Here is a 21,990-nt window from a genome sequence, read left to right on the forward strand (position 1 = left end):
TGATAGCCTTCTTATGGTACAGAAAATGGCAGCCAGCAGTTGACATCTTGCAGCATCTGCATGGTAGCTAATTCCAAAAAACAACATTTTGATGAATGCAGACTTTTCTAAAATTTTAGTATAAGGCTATGTGCCCACGATGCAGAAATGCTCAGGATTTTTTCCTGAGCGTTTCTGCATCTCCCTTGCAGAAAAAAATGCATGCAGATTGTACATGCGGATTGTACATGCGGATTGTACATGCGTTTTCCTGCCAGGGACATGTGGAAATGAAGCGTTCTTCACTGGCATTTCCGCATGCGGGTTGTAAATGGTCCTGTGAAAAAAAAATGGACAGCACCCAGATGAAAAATAAAATCATCCCACTTTTCTGTATGAAATTCTAACCAATGTTTTGTACGTTTGTATGAACCTACCTTTAGGCTACGTTCCCACAATGAGCTTTTGGTGAGGTTTTGACGCTGTGTATTTTTGAAAAAATGAAAGGAACCTATCTTACTTAAAAGTTGCTGAACTGCTGCAGAAAATCTGCAACATCAAAAACTCACCAAAAAGCTTATAGTGAGAACGTAATGAGAGTGTATTTCTGTGCAGTGTAGCTGTGTCTTTCTGTACAGTATAAGGGTGTTTCTTTTTTTTCACTTATTTATTGAAAATAACTGAATGTAGATTTGTATAGCCCATTTCTTTTTCATGTTAAATACTCTATCTGCAGTTCTGTCAGATACTACAAAGAATTAATTATGATAACAACATGAGTCCTGGCCAAAAGTGTTGGCACCCCTCAAATTGTTCCAGAGAATGAAGTATTTCTCCCAATTATTACAATTACACATGTTTTGTTATACACATGTCTATTTCTTGTGTTTATATTGGAGCAATATGAAAAAAAGCAGAAAAAAATGCAAATTGGACATAATTTCACACAGAACTCCATGATGTACAATACAAAGTTATATTGTGGTACTGTGTTAGCCAGAAAAATCGATGTAAATACTTTTCTGCCCAAAAATGACAAAAGTATTCTCGAACTGATACCTTTATTGGCTAAACAGAAAAAAATATATATATGCAAGCTTTCAGAGCACAGAGGCTTCTTCTTCAGGCTAATTACAAATGAATTCATAAGACCAGAAGCACAACATTTAAGTGACATTTGTTCATGAGGTGGATATCACCTAATGATAAGTCAAAGAGACCAAATTTAGGGTTTTTAGTTGCAAATGTCAAGTCTGTGGGAATGTTTAATTATCTGGAGACTGTCTGGTGGAGGTGTGAATTGAATCTATGCAGTGAGTCATAAATCCAGGTGTTAGATTGAGTCCTGTTGTCAAGGAACTGAACATCCTTATCAATTTGAATTCCCAAATTTTTCTCTCTCTGTCGGCCTTGAAATGACCTTTTAGTACTAAAACTTTTAGATCTTTCATACAGTGTCCTGGGCCAGAGAAATGTTTTCCCACAGGTGTGTCCAGTTCATTCTTAATTGTGTGTCTGTGTAAATTCATTCTCGTTTGCAATTTTTGCATAGTTTCTCCAATATAAACTCCTTCCGGGCATCTTGTACATTGTATCATGTACACCACATTGGAGGATGTACATGAAAAGATAACCATGATTTTGTAGTCCTGATTTGTGTTTGATATGCAGACTGTATTTGTACTTTTTGATTATACATGGGAATGTGCCCATCACTGATAGTAATGAGAGGACACTTCGGACAATGAGATTCCTTAAAGGGATTGTCCACTACTTTATATGATCCCCCAATGTATTCCCCCATGGCCCATAAGTGTTTCTCTAAATACCTTGTGGTGCCTTTTCTGCCTGTGAGCGGCGCTATCATTGGCCGCTCACAGGCATCACGTGGCCCCCGGCAGCAGCCGGCTCTGACATCCGCTGGTGTCACGTCAAGTCCCGGCTGCAGAAGGGGGTACTCACTTCTGCGTTCCACAGTAGATGTTGGACTGTGGGCGGGGTTACCATCACGTGACACCCGGCATCCACCGCGCGCTCTCCCTCTCCTCATTCACTGGGAAAGCGTGCGGTGGATGCTGGGTGTGACACACGGGGTAACCCGCCCACAGCCCAGCATCCACCATGGGGAGCGCGTCACTTATGTCACGCCTCACTTGACGTGACATCTGTGATGGGTTACATGATGCCTCTGAGTGGCCAGCGATAGCGCGGCTCAGAGGCAGAAAAGGCACCGCAAGGTATTTACAAAAACACTTCTGGGCCCTGGGGGGGATACATTGGGGGGTTCATATAAAGTAGTGGACAACTTTTTTAAGCTAGGGGGCTGATCAACACTAATTTTCCTTGGGATATTCACGTGGGGTTGTATGTGACCCCAAGAGGTACCCTGTTGTTGTCCTCCCTCTGTCTATAATCCAGGAGGCTGCTTCTTGGGATTCTTGTAGCTCTGTGGATTTGTTCATCTATTATCAGTGGATGGTATCCTTGTTGTAGGAATGTATTCCTCAGTGATAGCAGCTGCAGTTTTCTGTCCTTGCTGTCTGAACAGATTTGAATGTACCTCAGAGCTTGACTGTAGATGATGAATTTTTTGTGTGTCTTGGATGAAAGCTGTTCCATCTAAGATATGCCAGATGTCCTGTGGGCTTATGGTAAATTGATGTTTGTATGGTGTTGTCTTTGATGGATATGGTCGTGTCCAGAAAATGTATTTGGAATTTTGAGGGTTGAGGGTTGAGGGTGAACTTGATGGTTGGGTGGAACCATGGAAGGTCAGCAGATCATCTTTTGAGCCTGTCCAGATTATTAGCAGAACATCAATGTAGCGGAAGTATGCTTGAGGTTTAATAGAGCAAGATGACAAAACTCCTCCTCTAGTTTAGCCATAAATAGGTTAGCGTATTGTGCGAACATTTTGCTTCCCATGGCGCTGCCCATACATTGTTGGTATAAATTGTTCCCAAAGGAGAAACAATTGTGATGGAGCACAAACCTGATGAATTGCAGAGTTGGTTCTGATATTTTTCAACAGTTTTGGTTCTCAGGTCCTGAGACAGTTCTCTCCTCCTCTTTCTGTTCTCCGTGCTTAGTGTGGCACACACAGACACACAATGCAAAGATTCAACTTCTCCCCTTTTTATCTGGTTTCAGGTGTGATTTTCATATTGCCCACACCTGTTACTTGCCACAGGTGAGTTTGAACAAGCATCACATGCTTGAAACAAAGTTTACTCACAATTTTAGAAAGGTACCAATAGTTTTGTCAGGCCCATTTTTGGGGTTTTGTGTGAAATTATGTCCAAATTGCCTTTTCTTCAGTTTTTTTGTGTTGTTACAAAGGAAATAAACATGTGTATAATAAAACATGTGTATAATTGCAATTATTTTCTGGGAGAAATACTTAATTTTCTGGAACAATTTCAAGGCTGCCAACACTTTCTGCCATGACTGTAGCACCATAACTGTGTTGCTTTTACTATTATTACTGTAACTCCAAAATGCTGTAAACATGATACGGCACCTCTGACATAAAAGACATTGGTTTTATATATGGCATATGGTAGTTTAGGGGGTTCTGCTGCAGATTTTGCATCGGGACTAAGGACCATCAAATTCTGCCCATTATTAACCCTTAATCAAGTGTTGGTCTTCAAGGTTGCATTGCATTTTAGAATTTTTCATATTGTTAACCTGGAATTAAGAAAATTGTAGTATCATTTAAGGTTCCATAATTACCAACCTTCATAAAGCAAATTTAAGGACACATTCAGCCCCACCCAAGTCACCCTGGGATGGCAATCAAAATATCCACATTTGGGCATGATTTTGCTAACTCTGCCCTCTTTGCGGATTGATTCATGGGACTGTCCCAGCAATATTGGGGCTATTGACAAACAGGGTACAATGTATGTATCATGTATAAATACTAGAGATGAGTGAATCAATTTGATGCAAATCAAATTTTTATCAAATTTTAGATACTCGGTGAAATCAGCAAATGTGAACAATATGCAATTCACTTTGTGTGCCACCGTTTTACACATTTTAGAAAAATGCATGAATCAGGATTAGAGATGAGCGAACCTAAACTTTAAAGTTTGTTGTTTGTAGCGGACACTTAGTGTCCAGTGCAAAATGCCAAGCATGGACATTCCCCGGAAGTTTGCTGCAATTTATGGAGTTCTGGGGGAAGTACGTGACAGTTTTTTTTTTCTTACCCAGACCCAAAGTTCGGGTCTCCATTGTTTTCAATAGAGTTCTGGTCCAAGTTCGGGTACAGTTCTGGTACCTGAACCAAACTGTGGGCTAAAGTTTGGGTTGGGTATCAGAACCAGAACTTCCATGGGTCCGCTCATCCCTAGTGTATGTGTACACAAAGTTTTTTAGACACCAAGTTTGCTTCACTACACTCTTGCTTCCTTTGCCCAGAAGCATCTTTTTAGGGGACTTTGGGTCATTCTTTGAGCGCTTTTGACATTGTTTTTGCCTTTGTTTTTTTTTAGATTATTTTTTAATATAAAATAGTGAGGCTGAAGAAAAGCCAGGTCACTTCTTTTAACCTCATTGCATCTTTACAATCATTGAGAGTTTAAAAGAAGCTCAAAAGACTGAGCGCATGCACAGCAGGTGGTTTTTAGATTGCTGTGCATATGGTCATCCTTTTAGTGTTTATTAAGTGCTTTGTCAGGAGTGTACCAGCCTGCAAAAGACAATTCGCCATAACCCCAATATTAGGTGGATTGAGGTGGGAGTACAAGTGCTCTGCATTTGCTGATGATGTCCTAGTATATATCACTCAATCACATATATCCATCCCTGCTGTTATGGCTGAAATAGATCACTTTGTTACATGGTCTAATTTTTAAATCAATGCAGCGAAGTCTGAGGCCCTCGATGTCTCCCTCCCCAAATCCATACAGGATTCCATCCAGTCCAACTTTCCCTTTGCCTGGCCCTCACAGGGTATCAAATACATAGGAATTCGTATTCATAGAGACCTCTCCCGTCTATGTTATCTTAATTTTGGGCCATTTATTGAACAACTCCATACAGACCACGGTTGGCAAGTTAGAACTGTAAGATTCACTACGTGAACCACTGGTGTTTTGTGGAAAAGCACATGTACACTGTGTTCCAAATTATTATGCAAAAAGTGTTTAGGAGTGATAAGGTAAGAAATTTTTTGTTTGTCAGTTAAACTCATTGATGGTGATGTGTGTCAGGGCTCTTTATATCACTGTAAGCAATTGCAGACACCTGTGCTAATTAGTTTGGCAGGTGTGTCCAATGAAAGGCAAGACTACTTAAGAAGGCTATCCCACATTATTAAGCAGCCTACATTTTCTGCCAAAATGGGAAAGAAAAAGGATGTGTCGGCTGCTGAGAAGCAACAAATTGTGGAGTGTTTAGGTCAAGGCATGACTACAATCAACATTGCCAAGACACTTCATCCTGATCATCGCACAATCAAGAAGTATGTAGCTGATTCACAGTACACACGTGTGCGTGCTGATAAGGAAAAATTGAGGACTCTTTCCTGCAGGCAATTACGTCAGGTTAAAAGAGCAGCGGCAAAAAAAGCCTTGTCATAGCAGCAGACAAGTTTTTGAAGCTGCTGGTGCTTCCAACGTCCCCCGAACAACAAGATGCAGGGTCCTTCAGAGGTTTGCAGCTGTGCGTAAGCTATCCTGTCGACCTCCTCTATCCACTGTACACAATCAGAAACGGCTCCAGTGGGCCAAACAATACATGAAGACTGGATGGAGTGGACTATGGCTGGTTGATGGACACCCCATGCAAACACGGCTACGGAGGTGGAGTAATGTTTTGTGCTGAAATCATGGGGAGAGAGATTGTCGGCCCCTTTAGGATCCCTGAAGGGGTAAAGATGAACTCCATAATGTATGTGGAGTTTCTCAAACAGCACTTCCTGCCATGGTTCAAGAAGAAGAACCGTGTATTCTGCAACAAGATCATTTTCATGCATGATAATGCACCGTCTCATGCTGCACATAACACATCTGCATCTCTGGCTGATATGGGCATAAAAGGGGACAAACTTATCGTGTGACCCCCATGCTCCCCTGACCTCAACCCCATTGAGAACCTCTGGAGCATCATCAAAAGGAGTGTCTATGATGGCGGGAGGCAGTTCACATCTAAGCAACAGCTCTGGGAGGGTATTCTGTCCTCATGCAAAACCATTGAAGCAGAAACCATCCAAAACCTGTCAAATTCAATGGACGAGAGAGTTCAGAAGCTCCTTTCAAACAAGGGGTCCTATGTGCAAATGTAACATCACCTAGAATAAGGGTTTGAGTTGAAGACTGTTTGATTTCAGTTTCTAATAACCTGCTAATGCTTATAATTTCAAAAATGACCATTTTTTGTTCTTTATTAAAATGAAAAGGTTGATCGAAGAGTGTGGGGGATCTAAGACTGTGGCAACCCAGTAGTCAGGATTATTTCGAATACTGACAATCTGAGAGTCATGTTGCAGGTAGTGCAGCAAGAAGGCACTCATGTGTCTTGCGCATCTAGGAGCCCCAAAATTATTTTCCAGGCTAGATGCAGCTAAAAATTATTATTAATTTGAAAGCTGGTGGAGCTTAGTATAGATGGCCTAATAGAATCAGTACTGCAAACTGCTACAAGGCCCAAATTATTTTCCAGCCAAGATACAGATAAACATAATTAGTAATTTTAAATCTGGTTGAGTTTTGTATAGATGGCCTAATACAATCAGTACTGCACACTGCTACAAGGCCCAAATTATTTTCCAGCCAAGATACAGATAAACATGATTAGTAATTTTAAATCTGGTGGAGTTTAGTATAGATGGCCAAATAGAATCAGTACTGCACACTGCTACAAGGCCCAAATTATTTTCCAGCCAAGATACAGATAAACATGATTAGTAATTTGAAAGCTTAAAACGGATGGTGAGGTGATTTTAACAAATCATCAAGCTTTTACTCTCCCCAGGATGACACAGGGGTAGAAAAGTCGTTTTGGATCCATGATTTTTTCATATTTATGAACGTGAGTCTGTCTACATTATCAGTGGAGAGCCACGTGCGCTTATCTGTCAGCACACCACCAGCAGCGCTGAACACACGTTCAGACAGAACGCTGGCTGCGGGGCATGACAAGATCTCCAAGGCGTAAGTAGCGAGCTCCGGCCATTTATCCAGATTGGAAGCCCAAAAGGAGCAAGGGTCCAGTGACACAGTCATGGCTTCAATGTTTACTTGGAGATACTCCTGTACCATCGTCTCTAGGTGTTGACTATGTGTCAGACTTCTTGTCTCCTGTGGCATTGCAAAGGATGGGCTAAAAAAGTGGTGAAATGATTATGCAAAATTGATGTTACCAGCAGATACTGTATTTCTGTTACGTTTTGAGTGCTGAACACTTGACGGTCCCACGGTTGGCAAGTTGGAACTGTGAGATTCACTACGTGCACCACTAGTGTTTTGTGGAAAAGCACATGTAAGATTCTGCAACAGTCTCTGCTGATATTCCTGCACGCGTGCATCTCTTTCTATGGCAGGAATAATTTCTGCAAATTTACGTTTGTACCGGGGATCTAACAGTGTGGCAACCCAATAGTCAGCATTATTTCGAATTCTCACAATTCGAGGGTCATGTTGCAGGTAGTGCAGCAAGAAGGCACTCATGTGTCTTGCGCATCCAGGAGCACCAAGTCCCTGTTGTGTTGGAGGCGAGGTAAAAATCATGCTTCCTTCCTCTGCCCTCTCCTCCCAAACTCGCACAACAGAAATGTGATCAAGGTCTCCCTCATCTGATGAGTCTTCCATCAGTTTGTCCTACACTTCTTCCTGGGCTCCTGAACCTTCCCCACTAGTTTGTCTGCTACCATGCGCTCTGGTGAAACAATCTCCCCCACTCTGACATGCCTGCCGCCTTGGTGCTGCCGACCGTCTGGACCTTGCAGATGTTAGCCCTTCCGCATACAACTCCTCCTCCTCTACTTCCTCCACCTCCTCTTGTGCCACCACCTGACTCCGAATTCTGTTTAACATGTGCTCCAGCATGTAAATCACCGGAATAGTCATGCTGATAATGACATTGTCAGCACTAAACATCTTCGTCGCAATTTCAAAACTCTGCAGAAGGGTGCATAGGTCCCTGATCTGAGACCACTCCTCCAGCGTGATTTGCCCCACCTCTGGATCTCGTTGGCCCAGGCTATACGTCAGAACGTATTGCACCAGGGCTTGTCGGTGCTGCCACAGTCGCTGCAACATGTGCAGAGTTGAATTCCACTGGGTAGGCACATCGCATTTTAGCCGGTGAAGTGGTAGGCCCAACGACTTCTGTAGAGATGTAAGTCGCTGAGCTGCGGGATGCGAGCGGCGGAAGTGAGCACACAGCGACCGTGCCCTCTGCAGAAGGCCATCTAGTCCAAGATAGTGGGCTAAAAATTGCTGGACAACCAGGTTCAACACGTGAGCCATACAAGGCACGTGTTTGACATTGCCCCGGCGAAGGGCTGCACCCAGGTTTGCAGCATTGTCGCACACGGCCTTCCCTGGTTTCAGGTCCAGTGGAGACAACCATTCATGAAATTGGTTCTCCAGAGCTGACCACAACTCCTCAGCTGTGTGACTCACATTTCCCAGACATTTCAAAGTAAAAAGTGCCTGATGACGTTGAGCCCTGCTGCCAGCATAGTAAGGAGGTGTGCAGGATCCCTTCTGCGCAGTTAGAAAGCTTGTGGCATCACCAGACAGGCTTTGGGTGCAGGTGGAGGACCGAGAGGAGGTTGAGGAGGCAGAAGCAGTGGAGGAACTTCGAGATAAAGAGGATTGACGCACAACTCGTGGGGACGGCAAAACTTGGACAGCAGCCCCTTGTCCTGCTGTCACCATAGTTACCCAGTGCCCAGTCAGCGACATGTAACGCCCCTGTCCATGCCTACTTGTCCAAGTGTCTGTGGTGAAATGCACCCTGTCACACACAGAGTTTCTCAAAGAAGCGGTGATGTTGTATGCGACATGCTGGTGGAGCGCAGGCACGCGTTTCTTTGAGAAGTAGTGCCGACTGGGCATCTGGTACTGGGGCACTGCGATGGACATAAGGTCTCGAAAATCCTCTGTGTCCACCAGGCGGAAAGGCAGCATTTCAGTAGCCAAGAGCTTGCAGATGGTGAAATTCAACCTCTTAGCTTTCTCATCGTCTTCCTCATTGTCTCCACCAACAGGAGTTACAGTTTGGGAATGAGGGTCTACATTATGGTCAGAACTAGTGTTGAGCGAACATGCTCGACACTGCTCGGTACTCGCCCGAGCATCACGCTACTCGGGATGTTCGGCGAGCACCGAGCATTTCCGGGTTACTCGGGCGGGAGCTCGGGTCTCCGCCCTGCATGTTTGGCGCTCTTTACAGAGCCAATGAACATGCAGGGATTGCCAGCCAGTCACTGTAATGCTGCAGCCATGTTGTTTGTGGGCATTACAGTGATTGGCTGGCCGCACAGCGTCACCTCGAGTATTTAAAACCGGGCGCCGCCATCTTGGACACAGTCGCTCCGGATCAGACAGTGTAGGGACAGCGCTGCTGATTTAGGGAGAGATATATCCTGCAAAATAGTTAGTGTAGGGTCTGTAAAAGCTGCCAGATCAAACAAACAGTCCTTCTCAGGACTAATATCCATCCCAGGTATATCAGGCAGGCAGGCAGGCAGGCTGTATAGGAGACGCAGTGGTTATACCAGCAAACGCTGCATTACAGTCCTGTGTGCTGCTCCGGTTGCTGAAATTGCTGGACTTAGCTCCAGGTCCCGGGGGCCAGGAAAAATCCTTTTTTTTAATCTAAATCCTCTTTTTTTTTCCCTCCTTCACAATGTACAAATACCCATCTTATTAACCTATTGGTGCCCCCCCCCCCCCAAAAAAAAGTGTGCCTCTGATTTTTCAGACACAAATATATCTGTTGAAAATAGTCTGGTGTAGGCCAGAGAAATAGAAGTGTGGTTTTGCAGTTCTATGGGCCATTTGTATCTAAAAAAAACAGTTTGAGTGTGTCGCTCACTGTTCAGCCGCAAATATATATATATTCAAAAAAGTCTGGTATACACCAGTAAATTATAACTGTGGTTTTGCTGTTCCACGGTAAAACATCTCTATTATCCTGCTTTTGGCATTTTTTGCCGTAAAAAATAAATAGTGTCTCCTGATTGTTCAGACACAAATATATCTGTTGAAAATAGTCTGGTGTAGGCCCGAGAAATACAAGTGTGGCTTTGCAGTTTCACGGTTCAAACCTCTGTATTATCCACTTTTGGGCCATTTGTATCTAAAAAAAACAGTTTGAGTGTGTCGCTCACTGTTCAGCCGCAAATATCTCTATTTAAAAAAGTGTGGTATACCCCAGTAAACAATAACTGTGGTTTTGCCATCCCACGGTAAAAAATCTCTATTATTCAGGTTTTGGTAGTTTTTTCCGTAAAGAAAAACAGTAGTGTCTCCTGACTGTTGTGACACAAAAATATATCTGTTGAAAATAGTCTTGTGTAGGCCCGACATCCCAGTGTGGTTTCGCAGTTCCACGGGTCAAATCGCTGTACTATCCAGTTTTGGGCCTTTGGTATCTAAAAAAAAAGCAGTTTGAGTGTGTCGCTCACTGTTCAGCCGCAAATATCTCTATTTAAAAAAGTGTGGTATACCCCAGTAAACAATAACTGTGGTTTTCCTCTTCCACGGTTCTAATCTACTCTTTATTACCCTTTTTCCATTGATAGTGCAAGTGTAAGCTATTTTACTTCATTTACAATGGGCAAGGCACGTGGCAAGGGACGTGGAAGTGGACGTTCTGGTGATGGTTCATGCAGAGGACGGGGCCGTGGCCAAGGTGAAAATGTGCCACAACCAACAGCCACATCTTCTCGCTCCCACTTCTTGACCGAATTACTAGGGAAGCACAGAACAACACCAGTATTGAGAACTGATCAGTGTGAACAGGTTATTTATTGGATAGCAGACAATACTTCCAGTTACCTGGGCACCACCACCTCCGGTCTGTCTTCCACACGGTCAACTCTTAATAGCCGTGAGTCTCGACCGCATACTCCTCCTCACCCTGATGCTCCTTCCTCCCACCATGCCGAGTGTCGTCAGACAGCAAGTGATCCCACACTTGGACACTCTGAAGAGCTGTTCACTGGTCCATTTCCATATTTGGGCCCCTCGCCTGATACGCTTGAAGTGGTGGAAGAGGAGATCCCATGTTGCGATGCCCAAATATTTGAACAGCCACGGCCACAGGAAGTCGACGTTGGCAATCTGTCACAAGAGGTGGACGATGACGAGACACAATTGCCAGGAAGTGAGGAGGAGGATCGTGGTGCGCAAGTGGAAGAGGAGGAGGTAGTGGATGATCTAGTAACTGACCCAACATGGAAGGAGGACATGCAGAGTGAGGCCAGCAGCACACAGGGGGAGGGAGGCAGAGTACCCCAACAGGCAGGAAGAAGCAGTGTGGTGGCCGCAGACAGAAGGCAGGCAACCGTTTCCCGTAACACCAACACGAGGGAAGTTGCCAGTACAAGCAGTAGGTCTTCCAGAGTCTGGAATTTTTTTAAAGACTCTGCTGATAACCCCAAAAAGGCCATATGTTCCCCCTGCCATGCCAGCATCAGCAGGGGTGACAAAACTACCAGCCTGACCACCACCACCAGCATGATCAGGCACATGGCAGCAAAGCACTCGACTTTGTGGGGCGAAACCCAGGGTCCACGACCAGAGTCAGCGGGTGTCACCACTGCTTCTTCCACTGTTGTGCGTGCAATAGAACTCCCTGTTGTGTGTGCAAGGCAATCCCCTGTCCATACTGCATGTAAAGATGCCCCCTCCTCTCAGTCTTCACTTGTTATGGCAGTTTCTCAAGAAACAGCATCAACGTCCACGTCCACGTCCCACCGCAGCGTTCAATTGTCCATATCCCAGACCTTTGAACGAAAGCGTAAATTCGCAGCTAACGCCCCACAGGCCACAGTCCTAAATTCGCACATTTCACAACTGCTTGCATTGGAAATGCTGCCTTTTAGGCTGGTGGAGATGGAATCCTTCCGCAATCTTATGGCGGTGCCCGTCCCTCGGTACTCGGTCCCCAGCCGACACTATTTTGCCCGGTGTGCCATCTCCGCACTACACAAGCACGTGTCCCAAAGCATCTGCTGTGCCCTCAACAACGCAGTTACTGGGAGAGTCCACTTGACAACGGACACGTGGACAAGTGCTTGTGGCCAGGGACGGTACATCTCTCTGACGGCACACTGGGTAAACATAGTGGAAGCCGGGACCCAGTCGGACCTTGGGACGGAACACATCCTCCCCACACCAAGGATTGCGGGCCCTATGTCAGTCAGAGTTGCCACCACAGTGTACAGTTCCTGCGCATCTTCCTCCTCCTCCTCATGTTCAGCCTCCATCTCAGATATCACCACATCAGTTACAAGCTGGAAGCATTGCAGTACTGCCTCCGCAAAGCGGCAACAGGCTGTGCTGAAACTCATAAGCTTAGGTGATAAACCTCACACTGCTTGTGAGTTGTGGACAGCTGTGAAAGAGCAGGCAGATCTGTGGCTGAGACCGCTGAACCTACATCCCAGTATAGTCGTGTGTGACAATGGCCGTAACCTGGTGGCGGCTCTGAGGCGAGGTGAGATCACACACGTACCATGCCTGGCTCATGTGCTTAACCTCGTGGTTCAGCGGTTTCTTAAATCGTACCCCGAGTTGCCAGATCTGCTCGTGAAAGTACGCCGCCTGTCAGCTCATTTTCGCCCTTGCTGTGTTGCAGCAGCGTTTGCAGCTTCCGTCACACCGACTGGTGTGTGATGTCCCCACATGTTGGAACTCTACCCTCCACATGTTGCAAAGGATTTGGGAGCAGAAGAGAGCAGTTGTGGAGTACCAGCTGCAACAAGGCCGTCGATATTCAGGTCAGACTCCACACATAAGACCTCAGGGGTGGACCTGGATGTCTGACATATGTACCATCCTGACAAACTTTGAGGAGGCCACCAAGATGGTGAGTGGCGATGACGCCATCATTAGTGTCAGCATCCCACTTGTCTGTCTTTTGCAACGCTCTCTGCAGAGAATTAAAGAGGAGGCATTGCAGCCAGAGTATGATGAGATGGATCAAGAAGCCGTAGCGGGCGATTACACACAGCCCAGTCTCATCTCATCCCAACGTGCATTGGGGGACAATGAGGGAGAGGAGGAGGAGGAGGAGGAAGAACAGGAGCAGCTATCATGCATTGTAGACGGTAGTACCTGTACAAGTGTCATACCGTCGGTTCAGCGTGGGTGGCCTGAGGACAGGGGGGAGGAGGAAGAGGAGGAGGAGGAGAGCATGGTCAGTCGTCATCTTGGTGAGGACATGGAAATCTTGCCCGTTACCAGTCTGGCACGCATGGCTGACTTTATGCTACGCTGCCTTAACCGTGACCCTTGCGTTGTCAAAATGTTGGGTGACAGTCATTACTGGTTGGTGACACTTGTAGACCCCCGCTACAAGGAGAACTTTCACTCTCTTATTCCTGAGGTGAAGAGGTCTACAAAAATGGGGCAATACCAGAAGGACCTTGCTGCAGAACTCTTAAAAAAATTCCCATCTGAACACGCTAGCGGCAGAGGTCACATTTCGTGCCCAACCAAGGCGTACAGGCGAGAGAGATGCAACTCCAATCCAGCAGAGGCAGGGGAACACTGTCAACGTTCTGGGACAGTTTTCTGACACCCGCCCAGCTTACAGGCCCTGAGGCGCGGGGTACTCTCACAAGGAGTGGAAAGTTTCAAAAGATGGTGAGGGAGTACCTTGCCGATCGTACCAGCGTCCTCCGTGATTCCTCTGTGCCTTTTAATTATTGGGTACCCAAGCTGGACACTTGGAATGAACTCGCTCTGTACGCCTTGGAGGTCCTGGCCTGCCCTGCCGCTAGCGTGTTATCGGAGCGTGTTTTTAGTGCCGCTGGAGGAATTATAACTGATAAGCGCACTCGCCTGTCAACTGACAATGCTGACAAGCTGACCCTTATCAAAATGAACAAGGGCTGGATTGGGCCAGACTTCTCATCACCACCAAATGACAGCAGAGTAACATAAAGTCAAATCGACTCTGTTATTTCGGGAGGTGTATTCACATGCACCGCTTCACACCCACACATGGGTATACGCTTCCTCGTTTCGGCTGTTTAATCTTCTTCTCCTTATGCTCAGCCTCCACCACCACTATACCACCAGGGTGCCAGCATTGCAAGTTCCTCCGTCCTAATTTTTGACAGCTTTTGCTGGGAAAGCATAAGCAAATACCATGGGACACCCACTCCCCAATAATGGGACTTATGTTTGTAATATGCTGTACTGCATGGCTCTTGTAAGGGGCATTGCAAGTTGCTCCGTCCTAATATTTGGCAGCTTTTGCTGGGAAAGCATAAGCAAATACTATGGGAGACCCACTCCCCAATAATGGGACTTATGTTTGTAATATGCTGTACTGCATGGCTCTTGTAAGGGGCATTGCAAGTTGCTCCATCCTAATTTTTGGCAGCTTTTGCTGGGAAAGCATAAGCAAATACTATGGGAGACCCACTCCCCAATAATGGGACTTATGTTTGTAATATGCTATACTACATGGCTCTTGTAAGGGGCATTGCAAGTTGCTCCATCCTAATTTTTGGCAGCTTTTGCTTGCAAGGCATAAGCAAATACTATGGGCCACCCACTCCCCAATAATGGGACTTATGTTTGTAATATGCTGTACTGCATGTGACGAGCCCCCTGGGCCGTGTGTACACGTGTGTGGAATACCCGGTGCCGGGTCTCTGGGGTCTGTAGTCTTCGTGGCGGTGACCCGGTCCCGTGGCTCAGGCTGGCCAAACCAGTGGCAGTCTTTCTTAGGTTTTGAGGTTAATTGTCCGACTGCGCCACCCGTGGATTGCGATCAGGGAGTACCACCGCTGCGAGGCAGACCGCTGAGGCTGGTGTTGTGTGCGCAGCATAGAATGGGATAACTCCCCTCGGGAGGAGTATAGCCTCAGGGCAGTGAGTGTGGATGATGGTGGTGATGGTGCACGAGTGCAGCAGGAACGACTCAGAGTCTTTGCAGTGCAGTTCAGGGTCTTTACTGATGATTATAAGGTAGACCCTCCCAGGAGTACTGGCTAGCATAAGAGGCCTGGTCAGTCTGTGAGCAAGCAGGAGTTCCCCTGGCCAGGTGGAGTTGTAGGCCTCCCTGTCTGTCTGCACTCTTCCTGGCTACCTTGCTGTAAGCGGGTAGAAGTAGCCCACGTCCCTGAGTGTACCGTGTAGTGCTCACCCGTATGGCTGGTGACTTGGGGCCTTCTGTTAGCCTCCGCTCCACGACGGCGGTGCTGGTCCCTTGCTTGTGACTGAGCCTCCGGGCTTCTATGGCCAGAGGACCTGAAATCCCCTGCCGGCTGGTTTCTGCTGCTGGATATATAAGTCTTCACAGTTTCGGACTCCTGGGTCCGGTTCCTATTGTCTTCTGCCAGGGCGAGCTCTGCTCAGCTTCCAGCCCCTGGTCTTTAGCTCCTAGCTCCTACAGAGCTCCTTGCTGTTACTTTCCCTTGCTTTCACTCTGACTCAGACTGTTTTCTGACTCACTCAACCCCGCCCCAGATCCAGTTTATAAGGGCAGAATTCTCCCCTCCCAGGACTGGGGCAGGAGGATGTTGAATGTTTAAGGGATCCTGACCAGGAAACCTCCCACTTGCTCTCCGACGTAATATCTCTATTACTGTGGTGACCAGACCCCTGGGGTGCCACACATGGCTCTTGTAAGGGGCATTGCAGTTCCTCATAATTTTTGGAAAGCCTTCCATTCACTGCTTAGGCCAACAGTGCACGGGAGACCCAGTTGCTATAAATCGAAAAAAAGGTTTAGCTAATTCCCTCTGACCTCCATGTCATTTCCAAGGGGCATTGGAGTGGCTCGAAATTTTTGGTAGGCATTGCACTCACTGTATGCCCTATAACTGTGTAGCCGAACTGCTCCTTTTGTTACAGAAACATATCCTACAAGACATATCTGGTTGACTGACCTGATATTGATGTGAATGGTCCCTGTTCCTCCTGCTCTTTCTCCTTTGCCACCACCTCATCCATCATTTATCACCTGAAGCTTTGTTTTAATGGGAGTCATAGAACTGGGATAGTAGCAGGAAAACATCCAGCAATCCTCGGAGGAGGTAGAATATGCGCCAAAACGCTGACCACCTCAGGCCTAGCTGCTACTACATGCATGCGCTTGCATTCCAAGGAACAGAAAGCTAAGGAGGTGGATGGCCTCATGATCATGAATAATTTACTCGTTGTGTAGGAGGCCGACCACTGCTGCTGTCTACCTTCTGAACTTTGTGTTGAAGCCTGATTGACCCAGGACCCGCAATCCTCTATGTCTGGAGGACCTGTTGCATCCCAGTGTCCAACTGTGTCCCGGCTTCCACAATATTAACCCAGTGTTAAGGCGTCAGTGAGATGGACCTTTCCTGGCCACATTCACTTGTCCACGTGTTTGTGGTTAGGCTGTCCTTCCCACTAAATGCACTGGGGAGGGCACAGGTAATGTTTTGGTATGCGCGCTTGTGAATAAGGCGCACCGGGACAAATAGGGGCGGCTGGGGACCGTTTATGGACACCCGGCCATCCCCACGCGGCTGGGGACTGAGTATGGAAACCCGGCAGCCCCCTGGCGGCTGGGGACCAAGCGTGGACACCCGGCCGCCGGGCGGCTGGGGACTGAGTATGAATACCAGGCTACCGACGCAGCCATGACGTGGTGGCCAGATTCCACCTCCACATGCCTAAAAGGCCCAATTTCAAGTGCAAGCAAGCTAGCAGTATGGTATTGCAGCCTGGGGGTGGGTGGGTGGCAGGCTGCATACTTGTATTGCAAGTTATGGGGGAGGTACAATTGAACACTGCCCTGGGACAAGGACTTGGACGTGGATAGTTGCAAGTCTGCATCTTCTGATGCGGCAAGGATCACTTCTGATGGGCACACTTTTAGGCAGTGACCTGGGTGTCAGAGATGCTTCCAGGGGTCTTCCCCATGCAGTTCCCAAGTCTTTTTTGCACTGTATGCATGTGTCACACAGCACATGGCCAGATAAGGTTGTAAAATGTTAAAATGACATTTCCCGGTGAATGCATTTGTCATGTTTGAAAGCAATACAAAAGTGCAAAAACGCATAAAAAATGCTACTTGTGAACATAGCCCAAGGTGTGGAGGAGCATTTTTGTTTTTGGTTATTTATTTTACCTTATACACAAGTCTTTACCCTGGAAAGGATGTTCCTTAGCCCCTTTCCAACCTGGTCAGTAATAGTACGCACCAGGTCGGGAAGGCCGGTTCAGCGGGGGCTCCGGCGGTGAGCCCGCACTGAAGCGAGCACATGTCAGCTGATTATTGGAATCGCAATCCACCCGCGGCTGTTAACATGTTAAATATCTGACAGTGGCATTTAACTCGGGCTTCCGGGAGTCCTAAGCCCCGCCCATCAGAGACCCCGTCACGTGATCGCGGGTCACCAATGGGTGGGCATGACAACTCCGGGTCTGCAGAAGACGCCTGTGGTTGTCATGTCTCAATTGCTATGAGCGCCACCTAGTGGTCAGCGCTCATAGCAAGTGAGCATTTCTCCTGCATACAAGCGATCTGCTCATCGCTTGTATGCAGTAGAAGCAATCAGACAACTGCTGCTTCTTGTCTCCTCTGGAGACTATAGAAGCAAGCAGAAAGTGTAAAAAAAAAGTTTTTAAAAAAATTAAAAAAATAAAAAATATATAAAAGTTTAAGTCACCCCCCTTTCGCCCCATTCAAAATAAAATATATATATATAAAAAAAAACACATACACATATTTGGTATCACCGCGTTCAGAATCGCCTGATCTATCAATATAAAAGAAGAATTAATACAATCAGTAAACGGCGTAACGAGAAAAAAATTTTAAACGCCAGAATTACGTTTTTTTGGTCGCTACAACTTTGCAATAAAATGCAATAATGGGCGATCAAAACATCGGATCTACCCCAAAATGGTATCAATAAAAACGTCAGCCCGGCACGGAAAAAATAAGCCCTCACCTGGCCCCAGATCCCGAAAAATGGAGAAGCTAAGGGTCTCGGAAAATGGTGTCATTTTTTTTGTTTTTTTTAGCAAGCTTTGGATTTTTTTTTCACCACTTAAATAAAAAAGAACCTATACATGTTTGGTGTCTATGAACTCGTAACGACCTGGAAAATAATGATGGCAGGTCAGTGTTAGCAATCTGTGAACGTGGTAAAAAAAGGACCCAAAAAACAACTGTGGAATTGCATTTTTTTGCAGTTTCACTGCACTTGGAATTTTTTTCCCATTTTCCAGCACAAGATATGGTAAAATCAGTGATGGTGTTTAAAATTACAACTCGTCCCGCAAAAAATAAGCCCTCACATGGCCATATTGAAAGAAAATTAAAAAAGTCCTGGCTCTGGGAAGAAGGGGAGCAAAAAAGGAAAACACAAAAACAGAAAGACCCATGGTCGTTAAGGGGTTAACATATTTCACAGGAAAGCACTTTCACTTTCGTTTTTGAACGTTTTATTGTGAGCCTGTAACAGTGGCTTAATACCTCTGACCACGTTGTTGACAGCAGTTACCTGGGGGTCAGAAATGCTTCCAGGGGCGATCCCCATGCTGTCCCCATGTCATTTGAGCACTGTCACTATCGTTTTGGGCACTTTTTAGGCTTTCTACAGACTGCCGGGGGAGCCGCCGCAAAAATGTTCGGGTCTCCCATAGACTAACATTGGGCTCGTTGCTCAGGTCGAGCACCCGAGTATCACAGTGAGTTCGGCCCGAGCTTCGAGCACCCGAGCATTTTAGTGCTCGCTCAACACTAGTCAGAACCTTCTGCGTCTGGTCCTGGTTCCGACTCATAAAGATTCTGGGCATCAGTGCAGATCATTTCCTCATCTGGATTCACAGAAGCTCTGGAGCCGACCTCTGATTCCCAGGCTATAGTATGAGTAAACAGCTCTGCAGACTCAACCATCTGTTCTACCTCATACTCAGACAGGCAGCTGGAGACTTGGGAGCTGTGAGGAAGCAAGTGCGATTGGGGTGACACCTCTGAGGACTGGAGTATTTGTGATGTTGTAGTTGAGGTGGAGAAGAGCCCACTTAAAGGAGCACTTGATATCCGTTGAAGCACCTGCTGTTTTTGTGCCTCATCTGGAATTTGTAGTGATTGGCGTGGCCGTAAGAAAGGGATCTTATCACATTGTCCGCTAAAAGAAGTAGACATCTTAGTTTGGCTGGAAGATGGTCTTTCTTCTGCAGATGTTACTGTTGCTTTAACACCTACCTCACGGACACAACCTTTTTTTCCCTTCCCAACATGCCTATTCCCCTTTCCACCAGCAGCAGTCCTTTTTCCACTCATTTTGGTGGTTAACTAATTGACAACTCTGGAGTTGTTGGCACAAAAAACAATGGATGGGAACCGAGCAGAGCTGAGTGGCCAAACTGTGGTATTAGCCCAAAAGTATTGGCTGGGTTAGATGCAGCTAAAAATTATTTTGAATTTGCAACCTGGTGGAGGTTAGTATAGATGGACTAATAGAGCAAGTCCCACACACTGCTACAAGCCGAAGCCCAAATATTTTTTCAGAGCTAGATGCAGAAAAAAATTATATTGAATTTGCAACCTGGTGGAGGTTAGTATAGATGGACTAATAGAACAAGTCCCACATACTGCTACAAGCCGAAATATTTTTTCAGAGCTAGATGCAGAAAAAAATTATATTGAATTTGCAACCTGGTGGAGGTTAGTATAGATGGACTAAGAGAACAAGTCCCACACACTGCTACAAGCCAAAATATTTTTTCAGAGCTAGATGCAGAAAAAAATTATATTGAATTTGCAACCTGGTGGAGGTTAGTATAGATGAACTAATAGAACAAGTCCCACACACTGCTACAAGCCGAAATATTTTTTCAGAGCTAGATGCAGATAAAAATTATTTTGAATTTGCAACCTGGTGGAGGTTAGTATAGATGGACTAATAGAATGATGCTATGCCCAAAAGGTTTTACTTCACTAGGTGCAGTAAAAAAATTGGTATTCTATACACAGGTGGTGTAGCTTGCCACACAGATAGGCTACTCCACTGACTAACACACACTGCAAGAGGCCAAAAAGGATTTGCTTTGCTAGATTTAGCCAAATGCTGTGAAAAAAACTTGCACAGCACTAAAACAGACCTGCCTGGCAAAAAGTGATAGGAATTGATGTAACCTAGCCCTCAAAAGGACTGCAATTACAATTAGTCTTTACTCCCAACCTATCTATTTAAGAGCACACACCTGCCTGATAAAAGTGATAGGAACTGATGTAACCTAGCCCTGAAATGGACTGCAATTACAATTAGTCTTTACTCCCAACCTATCTATTTAAGAGCACAGACCTGCCTGATAAAAGTCGTAGGAAATGATGTAACCTAGTCCTTAAAAGGACTGCAATCACAACTATTCCCTCCTCCCAAGCTATCTGTAGATTTGTGCGAAAATTGGCTTGAAATGAACAAAGTATAGCGCACACAGCAACAGCGGTGCAGTCTAACACGCAGCTGCAGCAGTGAGAAAATGGTGGCGACGGGGAAAATGGCTGGGTCTTATAGGGCAAAGACATGTGACATACACTGCCAATGACACATGCCCTTGCTTGTGTGAAAAAAAGCAGTTCGTGTGTGCGCTGCTGATAGGCTGACAGATTGCAACTCCCCACTGTAAATGCGGGAAAGAGAAAAAAAAATGGAGATCTTCATTATTTATGCAGAGATCCATCCCCTGCCCCTCCCCCCGCCCCGCTGTACACTCAAACTGCTTATTAACATTAATTTTCATCATTACTGAGAAAAAATCCAGTTATGATTTTGGTGCACGAACAGTTATCGAACATAACCTCGAACAGCCAAATTTTTTTCAAATTGTTCGTGTTCGCCGAACGGCTCGAACACCGCCCAAAACAGCTCGAATTTGAGATTGGCGAACAGTTCGAGTCGAACACCGCTCATCTCTAATCCTTACCTTTCTATGGTTCCCAGGACGGCTCCAGCTCTGCTACATTCACATGACAGGCTGGATCGCAGCAGAAAGCTGCCATCCAGCTTGTCATGCCGCAGACACTGAGAAGCGCAGGCATGCTTGCGCGCCTCAGTGTCTGGCTGTGACCGCATCCAGATGAGCCGAGTTCATGTCCAATGAACTCAGCTCACCTCATGCACGTCACTGAAAGCGTGGGAAAATTCTCCAGCGCTGGCCGTGAGCGTGAGAGAATAGAGACTAAAATTACGGGGAACGCAACGCCAATTTTTTTTAAAATAAATCCTATATTTTAATACTAAATGACAAGTACAGTAATCAACACTATCACTGTACTTATTATATATGTGACTGACATATTTCTATCTATCTAATCTATGTGTGATGCTCTATTCTTTCTGTTCTAAATTGTCGGGTACCGGTGTATGCCGCTGCTGAATTGCCGGCTTTTCATGTTTCACTGTGAGCACTTTTCCCATTGATTTGGGCAACCACTGTAATGCCACAACCACCATGGCTGTGACATTACAGTGAGTGGCAGACAATCCCTGCATGATGTGAAAAAATCCATTTACGCTTTTGGTGCACAAACAGTTATCGAACATAACCTCGAACAGACAAATTTTTTGCAAATCGTTCGCGTTCGTCGAACGACTTGAACACCGACCAAAACAGCTCGAATTTGAGATTGGCGAACAGTTCTAGTCGAACACCGCTCATCTCTAGTTTTGAGTGATTTGCGTAAAAGTCAAACAGCAATTGGGGGTGGGGTCTCTATGATGGATTTGCACCTTCTATGATGGCTATAGGGGCATAACTACAATAATTGCAAGGGATGCAATCGCACCCAGGCCCTAGAGCCTAAGGGGCT

This window comes from Phyllobates terribilis, unplaced genomic scaffold (assembly GCF_046119375.1).
Source record: "Phyllobates terribilis strain yellow unplaced genomic scaffold, ASM4611937v1 Scaffold_1__5_contigs__length_1240528914, whole genome shotgun sequence".
NCBI classification, from domain to species: domain Eukaryota; kingdom Metazoa; phylum Chordata; class Amphibia; order Anura; family Dendrobatidae; genus Phyllobates; species Phyllobates terribilis.